The sequence below is a fragment of the Lolium rigidum genome, chromosome 4, assembly GCF_022539505.1.
Source record: "Lolium rigidum isolate FL_2022 chromosome 4, APGP_CSIRO_Lrig_0.1, whole genome shotgun sequence".
In the NCBI taxonomy this organism is placed as follows: Eukaryota; Viridiplantae; Streptophyta; class Magnoliopsida; order Poales; family Poaceae; genus Lolium; species Lolium rigidum.
The window spans coordinates 37,379,228-37,392,584 of NC_061511.1; positions in this window are offsets into that span (position 1 = coordinate 37,379,228).

The following is a 13,357-nucleotide window of genomic DNA, read 5'->3' on the forward strand; positions in this document are numbered from 1 at the left end:
AATGCTGCGTGGAGGTGTTCGAGGTGGACATCGTGGGGAGGCGGCTGGTGATGCAGAGCGGCGTCGGTGACGACAAGGCAGCCTTCCTCAGCACGACACACACCGTCATGGTCTCCACCAAGAAGTTCCCCAAGATCGCCGCCAATTCGGTGTACCTCAACTACTTTCTGCAACGGCGTGGTCATTTCGGCGCCTACCACTTCAGGGATGGGACGACTACGCTGCCCAAAGAGTTCCCCGCGCGTGGAACTCGTAGGTATTCCCCTTGTGCTTGCCACTGGGAGCTGGAAGATTATCTCGTCCGCAATGTCGAGAAGCGTTATTATATGGACAACTACCTCTACATGGACGATGACATGCGCCAAGATGCTCCGTAGATCTCACTGGTTTGGCCAATGACCTTATCAAAGGTCCTGGCTTCTCTGCTTCTGCTTGTTGCCTTTACATACTTTCTAAATAATCGGATATTGTTCCATATCAGTGGGTTGATCAACTGTTGTTGAGTACTCCGTACTTCTTTATAATTATGCATGGCCGATCACTCCTCTATGTGTTATAACTATATTGTGATGACTGACGGTCAGGGCAGAGAAATGTAGATTACCGACAGTCTACAGTTTATGTGCAGAACTATTCGTGTTTGTGTTCCTCTGCATAAATAAGTGCGATGTATTCCATCTCTACGTCGCACTTATTTATGCAGAGGAACACAAACCGAGATGGATCAATACGTCGGTTGCAACGGTGGAAAGATAGAAGGAGACAGATTCTTGATTGACAAAGCAAGGAAACGTCGAATAAGGAAATGATAGATTAGATCTCATTGTAACATATAGTTGAATCCGGGCAAGACTTTCGGGAACTGACCTCCTATATAAAGGCCAGGAGAGGGCATGCCGGAGGACACCGATTCAACCCACACAACCCCGCATACACCAAACCCTAAAACCTTTCCTTCCGACGAGTTCACCGCAACGCAGTCTATCGGCTGCCCCATTGTAACTTTTTCATCGATAAATCAAGATCAGACAAGCAGGAGTAAGGTTTTATCTCATCGAGGGCCCCGAACCTAGGTAAATCTCACCTTTTGTCCGATGTCTTGTGCTAACCTTCAGGATTTCGTCAACCCTAAGCCCCTCACGGTGGGCATTGCCGAGGAGCCCCTCGTCAATTGGCGCCGTCTTGGGAAACCTGCTAGTTCAAGTCACATCATCGGCTATTCCGATCGTGTCGGCTACACCTTCGCCGGCATCGCCATCACCATCGGCATCGTCATCGCCGATCTTGGAGGGCTCGATCCGTTTCGGGTCCTTCGAGTACACCCCCACGCCTTCGCATTGCGCTCGGCCTTCTTGGGCCTGCACAGCGGGATGGACATGACGTTCGGGAGCGTCCACCTCAACATCAGTGCTGGTGGCGTTCTACGGCTTCCGGACCGGATCACTTCGGGTCCTGCAGCAGTCGTGACTTCATCGACTGCCACGTCCACCGCTTCATCACCAACCATGGTTGATTTACCGGCTGCCACTTCAACAACCGCTGCATCACTGACGTCGATTACGTCGTCTCCGGTTCACCATCATCACCATCACACCGCACCATGTCCACCATGTCCATCGGGTCTGATGACTCTAAGTCATCGGATCTAATGTCGTACTACTGCCTCGACTGCGACACCAGGCACGAGCTCGGTTCGAACGCTCCTCCCTTCGTGTGCGGTATCAAGTACTCCTCTTATGAAGAAAGCATCAGCAAACACAACGACACCATCCCCTTGACCGCCAGACGATTGGCTCACCATCAAGCCTGTGTCGTCATCAACCCTGAAACAGGAGCTGAAATTTCTACGGGTGAGCACACCCTGATACGTCCAAAACGTATCTACTTTCCCGAACACTTTTGCTATTGTTTTGCCTCTAATTTGTGTATTTTGGATACAACTAACACAGACTAACGCTGTTTTCAGCAGAATTGCCCTGGTGTCTCGTTTTTGTGCAGAAATACAACTTTCAGGAAAATCCCCGGAATTTATGTCGAAGGGCTTATTTTTCCAGAAGATTCACGGAGCCAGAAGGGCAGGCCAGGGGGGCCCACGGCCCCCACACCATGGGCCGGCGCGGCCTAGGAGGGGGGCGCGCCGCCCTATGGTGAGGCCGCCTCGGCCAGCCTCTGACGCCCCCCTCTGGACTATTTAAGGGTTCTGATCTAAAAACGCGAGACGGGAAGTCGAAGTCGCCAGAAACCATCCAGAACACCGCCGCCATCGCGAAACTCCGTCTCGGGACCAGAAACTCCGTTCTGGCACTCCGTCGGGACGGGGAATTGGAGGAGATCGTCGCCATCATCACCACCGACGCCTCTCCATCGACCATCCATGTTTCCCCCATCCATGTGTGAATAATTCCCCCGCTGTAGGTTGCAGGGGATGGTAGGGATTGGATGAGATTGATCATGTAATAGTCATAAGATTGTTAGGGCATAGTGTCTAGTATCCGTTGTTGGTACTTTTATGATATTGTTGCAACTTGTTATGCTTAATGCTTGTCACTAGGGCCCGAGTGCCATGATCTCAGATCTGAACATGTTATTGTTTCATGATGATATTCATTGTTTTATGATCTTACCTGCAAGTTGTATACACATGTCGCTGTCCGGAACCCGAGGCCCCAAAGTGATAGAAATTGGGACAACCGGAGGGGAAGGCAGTGATATGAGGATCACATGTGTTCACGGAGTGTTAATGCTTTGCTCCGGTGCTCTATTAAAAGGAGTACCTTAATTTCCAGTAGATTCCCTGGAGGCCCGGCTGCCACCGGCTGGTAGGACAAAAGATGTTGTGCAAGTTTCTCATTGCGAGCACGTACGACTAAATATGGAACACATGCCTATTGATTGATTAGTACTTGGATACCGTTTTATTACTATCTGCAAATGCCCTATCTTTATTGTTACATGAGTTTCTCTCATCCATGCAACGCCCGTTCATCCATCCCTGTGCCTACAGTATTTTAATCCTGCTGTTTACTATAATCACTACTGATGTCTTTGTTACACTGCTGCTTATATTTCACTACTGCTACTGCTATAAAACTGTTGCTACTGATAAACTCTTGCAAGCAAGTCTATTTCCAGGTGCAGCTGAATTGACAACTCCGCTGTTAAGGCTTACAAATATTCTTTGGCTCCCCTTGTGTCGAATCAATAAATTGGGTTTTACTTCTCTCGAAGACTGTTGCGATCCCCTATACTTGTGGGTCATCAAGACTATTTTCTGGCGCCGTTGCCGGGGAGCATAGCTTTATTTGCAAGTTCACCTGAATTGATATTGTTCGCTGCAAATTCTCCATCATGGGTAAACCTCGCGATACTAAAGTCACCATATTACCATCCACTACAAGAAAAGGTACAACTCTGAGTACCTCTGCTGCTCTTGATTCACCATCTGTGATAAGTCAACTTGTTTCACCACCACAAGCTTCACGTGTTGGTACTTCTGCTGAAACTGAAAATTCCTCTGATAATTTTGATGATGCTTCTACTGTGCTTGATAATGATGGTTCATTAGGATCTTTTCTAGATGCTACAATTGCTAGGTCTAGACAAATTGAAAATACTGAAACTCCTAATGAAAATACTTTTACACCTGTTAATTCACCTGAGTCTGATGACCTTGATGAAGATTATGTGGAACTTGATGATGATTTTATTGATAAATGCAATGCTACTACTGGTACAAGTAATATTAAAAGGCTTCTTGCACAACATACTGTTAGATATAAACTGTCTCCTGATCCTAAATTTGCCACATCTCCTATAAACATTAAGGATAAAGATTATGATTTTTCTCTTGATTTATCTCATATATCTATTGTTGAGAAAACACCTTTTTGTGGTACTGAAAAAGAAAGTGTTGTAGAGCACATGAATGAGCTTTCTACTTTAAGTAGCTTGTTTTCTGATGATGTTAAGATGCGTGATACGTCTCCAACGTACCTATAATTTCTGATGTTCCATGCTTGTTTTATGACAATACCTACATGTTTTGCTCACACTTTATAATGTTTTTATGCATTTTCCGGAACTAACCTATTAACAAGATGCCACAGTGCCAGTTCATGTTTTCTGTTGTTTTTGGTTCCAGAAATGCTGTTCGGGCAATATTCTCGGAATTCGACGAAACGAAGACCCAGTATCTTATTTTTCCCGGAAGACCCCAGAACACCGAAGGAGAGTCGGAGGCGGGCTAGAGGCCCACCACACAATAAGGCGGCGCGGCCCCAGGCCTGGCCGCGCCGGCCTACTGTGTGGGACCCCCAGGCACCCTCCTGCGCCGCCTCTTCGCCTATAAGACCCCTTTCGACCTAAAAACGCGATACCAATTGACGAAACTCCAGAAAGACTCCAGGGGCGCCGCCACCATCGCGAAACTCCAATTCGGGGGACAGAATCTCTGTTCCGGCACCCTGCCGGGACGGGGAAGTGCCCCCGGAAGCCATCTCCATCGACGCCACCACCTCCATCATGCTCCGTGAGTAGTTCCCCCATGGATTACGGGTTCTAGCTGTAGCTAGTTGGTATTCTCTCCCCCATGTACTTCAATACAATGATCTCATGAGCTGCCTTACATGATTGAGATTCATCTGATGTAATCGGTGTTGTGTTTGTTGGGATTCGATGGATTGTTACATTATGATTAGTCTATCTATAAAGTTTGTGAAGTTATTGTTGCTGCAATCTTGTTGTGTTTAATGCTTGTTACTAGGGCCCGAGTGGTATGATCTTAGATTTAAGCTCTATACTTATTGCTTAGATTGTATCTACAAGTTGTATGCACATGTCTATGTCTGGAACCAAAGGCCCCAAAGTGACAGAAATTGGGACAACTGGAGGGGAAGGCTTAGATATGAGGATCACATGTTTTCACGGAGTGTTAATGCTTTGCTCCGGTGCTCTATTAAAAGGAGTACCTTAATTTCCGATAGATTCCCTAGAGGCCCGGCTGCCACCGGCTGGTAGGACAAAAGATGTTGTACAAGTTTCTCATTGCGAGCACGTATGACTATATATGGAAAACATGCCTACATGATTAATAATCTTGATGTTCTGTCTTAATGCTATTTCAATCATATCAATTGCCCAACTGTAATTTGTTCACCCAACACTTGTTATTGGAGAGTTACCACTAGTTTAGATAGCTGGGAACCCCGGTCCATCTCTCATCATCATATACTCGTCCTATATGTCATTGGAAGTAGTATCAACTATTTTCTGGTGCCATTGCTCTCATATTACTGCTACTCTGCTGTTGTGTTACTATTACTACTCGCTCTCATATTACTGCTGCTTTCACATCACCCCTGTTACTAGTGCTTTTCCAGGTGCAGCTGAATTGACAACTCAGTTGTTAAGGCTTATAAGTATTCTTTACCTCCCCTTGTGTCGAATCAATAAATTTGGGTTTTACTTCCCTCGAAGACTGTTGCGATCCCCTATACTTGTGGGTCATCAATGCGTACTTATTTTGTTGCTAAATTTTTTCCTTTCTCATTAAAGGATGATGCTAAAACTTGGTATAATAGTTTGCCTCCTGATTCTATAGATAGTCCAAGTGGTTTGCTTGATGTTTTCTTTCGGAAATACTTTCCTGCTAGTGCTCAACATATTGCTTTGCAAAGAATTTATAATTTTGACCAGGAAGATGGAGAGAAATTGCATGAAGCTTGGGCGAGATTTTGCTCTCTTATCAGAGCTCGACCTGGACATGATTTGGAAAAGCATGATTTACTTGATATATTTTATAGTGGACTAATGATACGTCTCCGACGTATCGATAATTTCTTGTGTTCCATGCCACATTATTGATGTTATCTACATGTTTTATGCACACTTTATGTCATATTCGTGCATTTTCTGGAACTAACCTATTAACAAGATGCCGAAGTGCCAGTTCCTGTTTTCTGCTGTTTTTGGTTTCAGAAATCCTAGTAACGAAATATTCTCGGAATCGGACGAAATCAACGCCCAAGTTCCTATTTTCACCGGAAGCATCCGAACACCGGGAAGGACCGGAGGGGGGGCATCGGGCCCCCGGACCATAGGCCGGCGCGGCCCAGGCCCTGGCCGCGCCGCCCTATGGTGTCGTCGCCCCTTCGACCCTCCTGCGCCGCCTCTTCGCCTATATAAAGCCCCTGGATCGAAAACCCTGATACGTTCAACGAAAACTACAGAAACCTTCCAGAGCCGCCGCCATCGCGAGGCCAAGATCTGGGGGACAGGAGTCTCTGTTCCGGCACGCTGCCGGAGCGGGGAAGTGCCCCCGGAAGGCTTCTCCATCGACACCGCTGCCATCTCCACCGCCATCTTCATCACCGCTGCTGCTCCCATGAGGAGGGAGTAGTTCTCCATCAAGGCTCGGGGCTGTACCGGTAGCTATGTGGTTCATCTCTCTCCTATGTGCTTCAATACAATAATCTCATGAGCTGCCTTACATGATTGAGATTCATATGATGATGCTTGTAATCTAGATGTCATTATGCTAGTCAAGTGAGTTTTACTATGTGATCTCCGGAGACTCCTTGTCCCACGTGTGTAAAGGTGACAGTGTGTGCACCGTGTGGGTCTCTTAGGCTATATTTCACAGAATACTTATTCACTGATGAATGGCATAGTGAGGTGCTTATTTATATCTCTTTATGATTGCAATGTGTTTGTATCACAATTTATCTATGTGCTACTCTAGCAATATTATTAAAGTAGTTCTATTCCTCCCGCACGATGTAATGGTGACGGTGTGTGCATCCGTGTTAGTACTTGGTTTATGCTATGATCATGATCTCTTGTAGATTATGAAGTTAATTATTGCTATGATAGTATTGATGTGATCTATTCCTCCTACATATGCATGAAGGTGACAGTGTGCATGCTATGTTAGTACTTGGTTTAGTCTTTTGATCTATCTTACACTATAAGGTTACTAAAATATGAACATTAATTGTGGAGCTTGTTAACTCCGGCATTGAGGGTTCGTGTAATCCTACGCAATGTGTTCATCATCCAACAAGAGTGTAGAGTATGCATTTATCTATTCTGTTATGTGATCAATGTTGAGAGTGTCCACTAGTGAAAGTGTAATCCCTAGGCCTTGTTCCTAAATACTGATGCGTTACTACTGCTTGTTTACTTCGTTTCATCGTGTTACTATCTGCTGCAATACTACCACCATCAACTACACGCCAGGCAAGCTATTTTCTCGGCACCGTTGCTACTGCTCATATATATTCATACCACCTGTATTTCACTATCTCTTCGCCGAACTAGTGCACCTATTTGGTGTGTTGGGGACACAAGAGACTTCTTGCTTTGTGGTTGCGGGGTTGCATGAGAGGGATATCTTTGACCTCTTCCTCCCCGAGTTCGATAAACCTTGGGTGATCCACTTAAGGGAAAACTTGCTGCTGTTCTACAAACCTCTGCTCTTGGAGGCCCAACACTGTCTACAGGAAAAGGAGGGGGAAGTAGACATCAAGCTATTTTCTGGCGCCGTTGCCGGGGAGGAAAGGTAAAAGGTACTCACACTCCGGATCTCGGCTACTAAGCTATTTTCCGGCGCCGTAAGTACTCAAAGCTATTTCCTTTAGATCCTGCAATTTCATCTTTTTGTTTCTTGTTTACACTAGTTTGGCATAATGGACAAGAATGAGCTTCTTATGCTATTTCCTGATTTAAAACATGGATTGTTTGATGCGAAAATTAAAAAACCTATGGAATCTTATTTGCATGCTGGTAGTAATATTAGTATGAACGCTTTGAACACCATTGTTGATAATGATATAGAAAGTTCTAAGCTTGGGGAAGCTGGTTTTCATGATCTTTTTAGTCCCCCAAGCATTGAGGAGAAAATTTTCTTTGATGATACTTTGCCTCCTATTTATGATGATTATAATGATAGTAGTCTTTTGTTACCACCTGTTATGGAGGATAAATTTGATTATGATTACAATATGCCTCCTATATTTGATGATGAGAATAATAATGATAGCTACTTTGTTGAATTTGCTCCCACTACAACTAAAAAAATTGACTATGCTCATGTGGAGAGTAATAATTTTATGCATGAGACTCATGATAAGAATGCTTTATGTGATAGTTATATTGTTGAGTTTGCTCATGATGCTACTGAAAGTTATTATGAGAGAGGAAAATATGGTTGTAGAAATTTTCATGTTACTAAAACACCTCTCTATGTGCTGAAATTTTTGAAGCTACACTTGTTTTATCTTCCTATGCTTGTCAATTTGCTCTTCATGAACTTGTTCATTTACAAGATTCTTATGAATAGGAAGCATGTTAGACTTAAATTTGTTTTGAATTTGCCTCTTGATGCTCTCTTTTGCTTTAAATACTATTTCTTGCGAGTGCATCATTAAAACTGCTGAGCCCATCTTAATGGCTATAAAGAAAGAACTTCTTGGGAGATAACCCATGTGTTATTTTACTATAGTACTTTGTTTTATATTTGTGTCTTGGAAGTTTTTTACTACTGTAGCAACCTCTCCTTATCTTAGTTTAGTGTTTTATTGTGCCAAGTAAAGCCGTTGATAGAAAAGTAAGTACTAGATTTGGATTACTGTGCAGTTCTAGATTTCTTTGCTGTCACGAATCTGGGTCTATCTCCCTGTAGGTAGCTCAGAAAATTAAGCCAATTTACGTGCATGATCCTCAGATATGTACGCAACTTTCATTCAATTTGAGCATTTTCATTTGAGCAAGTCTGGTGGCCTAATAAAATTCGTCAATACGAACTGTTCTGTTTTGACAGATTCTGCCTTTTATTTCGCATTGCCTCTTTTGCTATGTTGGATGAATTTCTTTGATCCACTAATGTCCAGTAGCTTTATGCAATGTCCAGAAGTGTTAAGAATGATTGTGTCACCTCTGAATATGTTAGTTTTTATTGTCACTAACCCTCTAATGAGTTGTTCTAAGTTTGGTGTGGAGGAAGTTTTCAAGGATCAAGAGAGGAGTATGATGCAACATGATCAAGGAGAGTGAAAGCTCTAAGCTTGGGGATGCCCCGGTGGTTCACCCCTGCATATTTCAAGAAGACTCAAGCATCTAAGCTTGGGGATGCCCAAGGCATCCCCTTCTTCATCGACAAATTATCAGGTTCCTCCCCTGAAACTATATTTTTATTCCATCACATCTTATGTGCTTTTCTTGGAGCGTCGGTTTGTTTCTTGTTTTTGTTTTTGTTTGAATAAATACTTGTGTGGGAGAGAGACACGCTCCGCTGGTTCATATGAACACATGTGTTCTTAGCTTTTAATATTCATGGCGAAGGTTGAAACTGCTTCGTTAAATTGTTATATGGTTGGGATTGGAAAATGATACATGTAGTAATTGCTATAATGTCTTGGGTAATGTGATACTTGGCAATTGTTGTGCTCATGTTTAAGCTCTTGCATCATATGCTTTGCACCCATTAATGAAGAAATACATAGAGCATGCTAAAATTTGGTTTGCATATTTGGTCTCTCTAAGGTCTAGATAATTTCTAGTATTGAGTTTGAACAACAAGGAAGATGGTGTAGAGTCTTATAATGTTTACAATATGTCTTTTATGTGAGTTTTGCTGCACCGGTTCATCCTTGTGTTTGTTTCAAATAGCCTTGCTAGCCTAAACCTTGTATCGAGAGGGAATACTTCTCATGCATCCAAATCCTTGAGCCAAACAACACTATGCCATTTGTGTCCACCATACCTACCTACTACATGGTATTTCTCCGCCATTCCAAAGTAAATTGCTTGAGTGCTACCTTTAAACAATTCAAAATTTATTACCTCTGATTTGTGTCAATGTTTTATAGCTCATGAGGAAGTATGTGGTGTTTATCTTTCAATCTTGTTGGGCAACTTTCACCAATGGACTAGTGGCTTCATCCGCTTATCCAATAATTTTGCAAAAAGAGCCGGCAATGGGATTCCCAGTCCCAAATTAATTAATAAAAATAGACACTCCTCCATGGTATGTGATTGATTGGACGGCACCCGAAGGATTCGGTTAGCCATGGCTTGAGAAAGCAAAGGTGGGGAGGAGTGTCATCATAATAAAACTAAAATAAAAAGGCACTCCTTCATGGTATGAGATTGTTGGCAGGCACCCGAAGGATTCGGTTAGCCATGGTTTGTGAAAGAAAGGTTGGAAGGAGTGCCACACAAAAATAAAATAAAATGGGAGCCGCTCTTTGAAGGTTTGTCTGGCAAGGGGGTTAGAGTACCCGCTACCATTCGTTGACAACAACATACACCTCTCAAAACTTTATTTTTATGCTCTCTTTATGTTTTCAAAATAGAAGCTCTAGCACAAATATAGCAATCGATGCTTTCCTCTTTGAAGGACCATTCTTTTACTTTTATTGTTGAGTCAGTTCACCTATTTCTCTCCATCCCAAGAAGCAAACACTTGTGTGAACTGTGCATTGATTCCTACATATTTGCATATTGCACTTGTTATATTACTCTATGTTGACAATATCCATGAGATACACATGTTATAAGTTGAAAGCAACCGCTGAAACTTCATCTTCCTTTGTGTTGCTTCAATGTCTCTACTATGAATTTATTGCTTTATGAGTTAACTCTTATGCAAGACTTATTGATGCTTGTCTTGAAAATACTATTCATGAAAAGTCTTTGCTTTATGATTCAGTTGTTTACTCATGTCATTACCATTGTTTTGATCATTGCATTCATTACATGTGTTTACAATAGTATGATCATGGTTATGATGGCATGTCACTCCAGAAATTATCTGTATTATCGTTTTACCTGCTCGGGACGAGCAGAACTAAGCTTGGGGATGCTGATACGTCTTCGACGTATCGATAATTTCTTGTGTTCCATGCCACATTATTGATGTTATCTACATGTTTTATGCACACTTTATGTCATATTCGTGCATTTTCTGGAACTAACCTATTAACAAGATGCCGAAGTGCCAGTTCTCGTTTTCTGCTGTTTTTTGTTTCGAAATCCTAGTAACGAAATATTCTCGGAATCGGACGAAATCAACGCCCAAGTTCCTATTTTCACCGGAAGCATCCAGAACACCCGGGAAGGACCAGAGGGGGGGCACTGGGCCCCCAGACCATAGGCCGGCGCGGCCCAGGCCCTGGCCGCGCCGCCCTATGGTGTCGTCGCCCCTTCGACCCTCCTGCGCTGCCTCTTCGCCTATATAAAGCCCCTGGATCGAAAACCCTGATACGTTCGACGAAAACCACAGAAACCTTCCAGAGCCGCCGCCATCGCGAGGCCAAGATCTGGGGGACAGGAGTCTCTGTTCCGGCACGCTGCCGGAGCGGGGAAGTGCCCCGGAAGGCTTCTCCATCGACACCGCTGCCATCTCCACCGCCATCTTCATCACCGCTGCTGCTCCCATGAGGAGGGAGTAGTTCTCCATCAAGGCTCGGGGCTGTACCGGTAGCTATGTGGTTCATCTCTCTCCTATGTGCTTCAATACAATAATCTCATGAGCTGCCTTACATGATTGAGATTCATATGATGATGCTTGTAATCTAGATGTCATTATGCTAGTCAAGTGAGTTTTACTTATGTGATCTCCGGAGACTCCTTGTCCCACGTGTGTAAAGGTGACAGTGTGTGCACCGTGTGGGTCTCTTAGGCTATATTTCACAGAATACTTATTCACTGATGAATGGCATAGTGAGGTGCTTATTTATATCTCTTTATGATTGCAATGTGTTTGTATCACAATTTATCTATGTGCTACTCTAGCAATATTATTAAAGTAGTTCTATTCCTCCTGCACGATGTAATGGTGACAGTGTGTGCATCCGTGTTAGTACTTGGTTTATGCTATGATCATGATCTCTTGTAGATTATGAAGTTAATTATTGCTATGATAGTATTGATGTGATCTATTCCTCCTACATATGCATGAAGGTGACAGTGTGCATGCTATGTTAGTACTTGGTTTAGTCTTTTGATCTATCTTACACTATAAGGTTACTAAAATATGAACATTAATTGTGGAGCTTGTTAACTCCGGCATTGAGGGTTCGTGTAATCCTACGCAATGTGTTCATCATCCAACAAGAGTGTAGAGTATGCATTTATCTATTACTGTTATGTGATCAATGTTGAGAGTGTCCACTAGTGAAAGTGTAATCCCTAGGCCTTGTTCCTAAATACTGCTGCGTTACTACTGCTTGTTTACTTGTTTTACTTGTGTTACTATCTGCTGCAATACTACCACCATCAACTACACGCCAGCAAGCTATTTTCACGGCACCGTTGCTACTGCTCATATATATTCATACCACCTGTATTTCACTATCTCTTCGCCGAACTAGTGCACCTATTTGGTGTGTTGGGGACACAAGAGACTTCTTGCTTTGTGGTTGCAGGGTTGCATGAGAGGGATATCTTTGACCTCTTCCTCCCTGAGTTCGATAAACCTTGGGTGATCCACTTAAGGGAAAACTTGCTGCTGTTCTACAAACCTCTGCTCTTGGAGGCCCAACACTGTCTACAGGAAAAGGAGGGGGAAGTAGACATCAACTAACCATTGAGTCTAGGGCATACCTGGATAGTTGTGCTGGTTGTGTTTTCAGGAAAAGAACTCCAGACGAAGCGGAAGAATTATTGGCTAAAATAGGCCGGAATCATGATGATTGGACTACACCTGAACCAACCCCGACACCAATACTGAAGAAGAGGGGTATGATTAAATTAAATGATGAAGATATGAGGGAAGCCAAGAAATCTCTTAAAGAGAAGGGTATTAAACCTGAAGATGTGAAGAATTTACCTCCCATAGAAGATTTATGTAAGATAACCCCCCTTCATCCATGATTGAGGTACACTCTCTTCAACGTTTTACTAGGGAAGATATTCCGTATTCAAAACCTCCTGCACAATGCTTAGATGAGTTTGATAATTATATTGTTAAGCAAAATAATTTTAATATGAGAGTATGATACGTCTCCAACGTATCGATAATTTCTTATGTTCCATGCCACATTATTGATGTTATCTACATGTTTTATGCACACTTTATGTCATATTCGTGCATTTTCTGGAACTAACCTATTAACAAGATGTCGAAGTGCCAGTTGCTGTTTTCTGCTGTTTTTGGTTTCAGAAATCCTAGTAAGGAAATATTCTCGGAATTGGACGAAATCAACGCCCATGGTCCTATTTTGCCACGAAGCTTCCAGAAGACCGAAGAGGAGACGAAGTGGGGCCACGAGGTGGCCACACCCTAGGGCGGCGCGGCCCCCTTGGCCGCGCGGCCCGTGGTGTGGGCCCCTCGTGCCGCCTCTTGACCTGCCCTTCC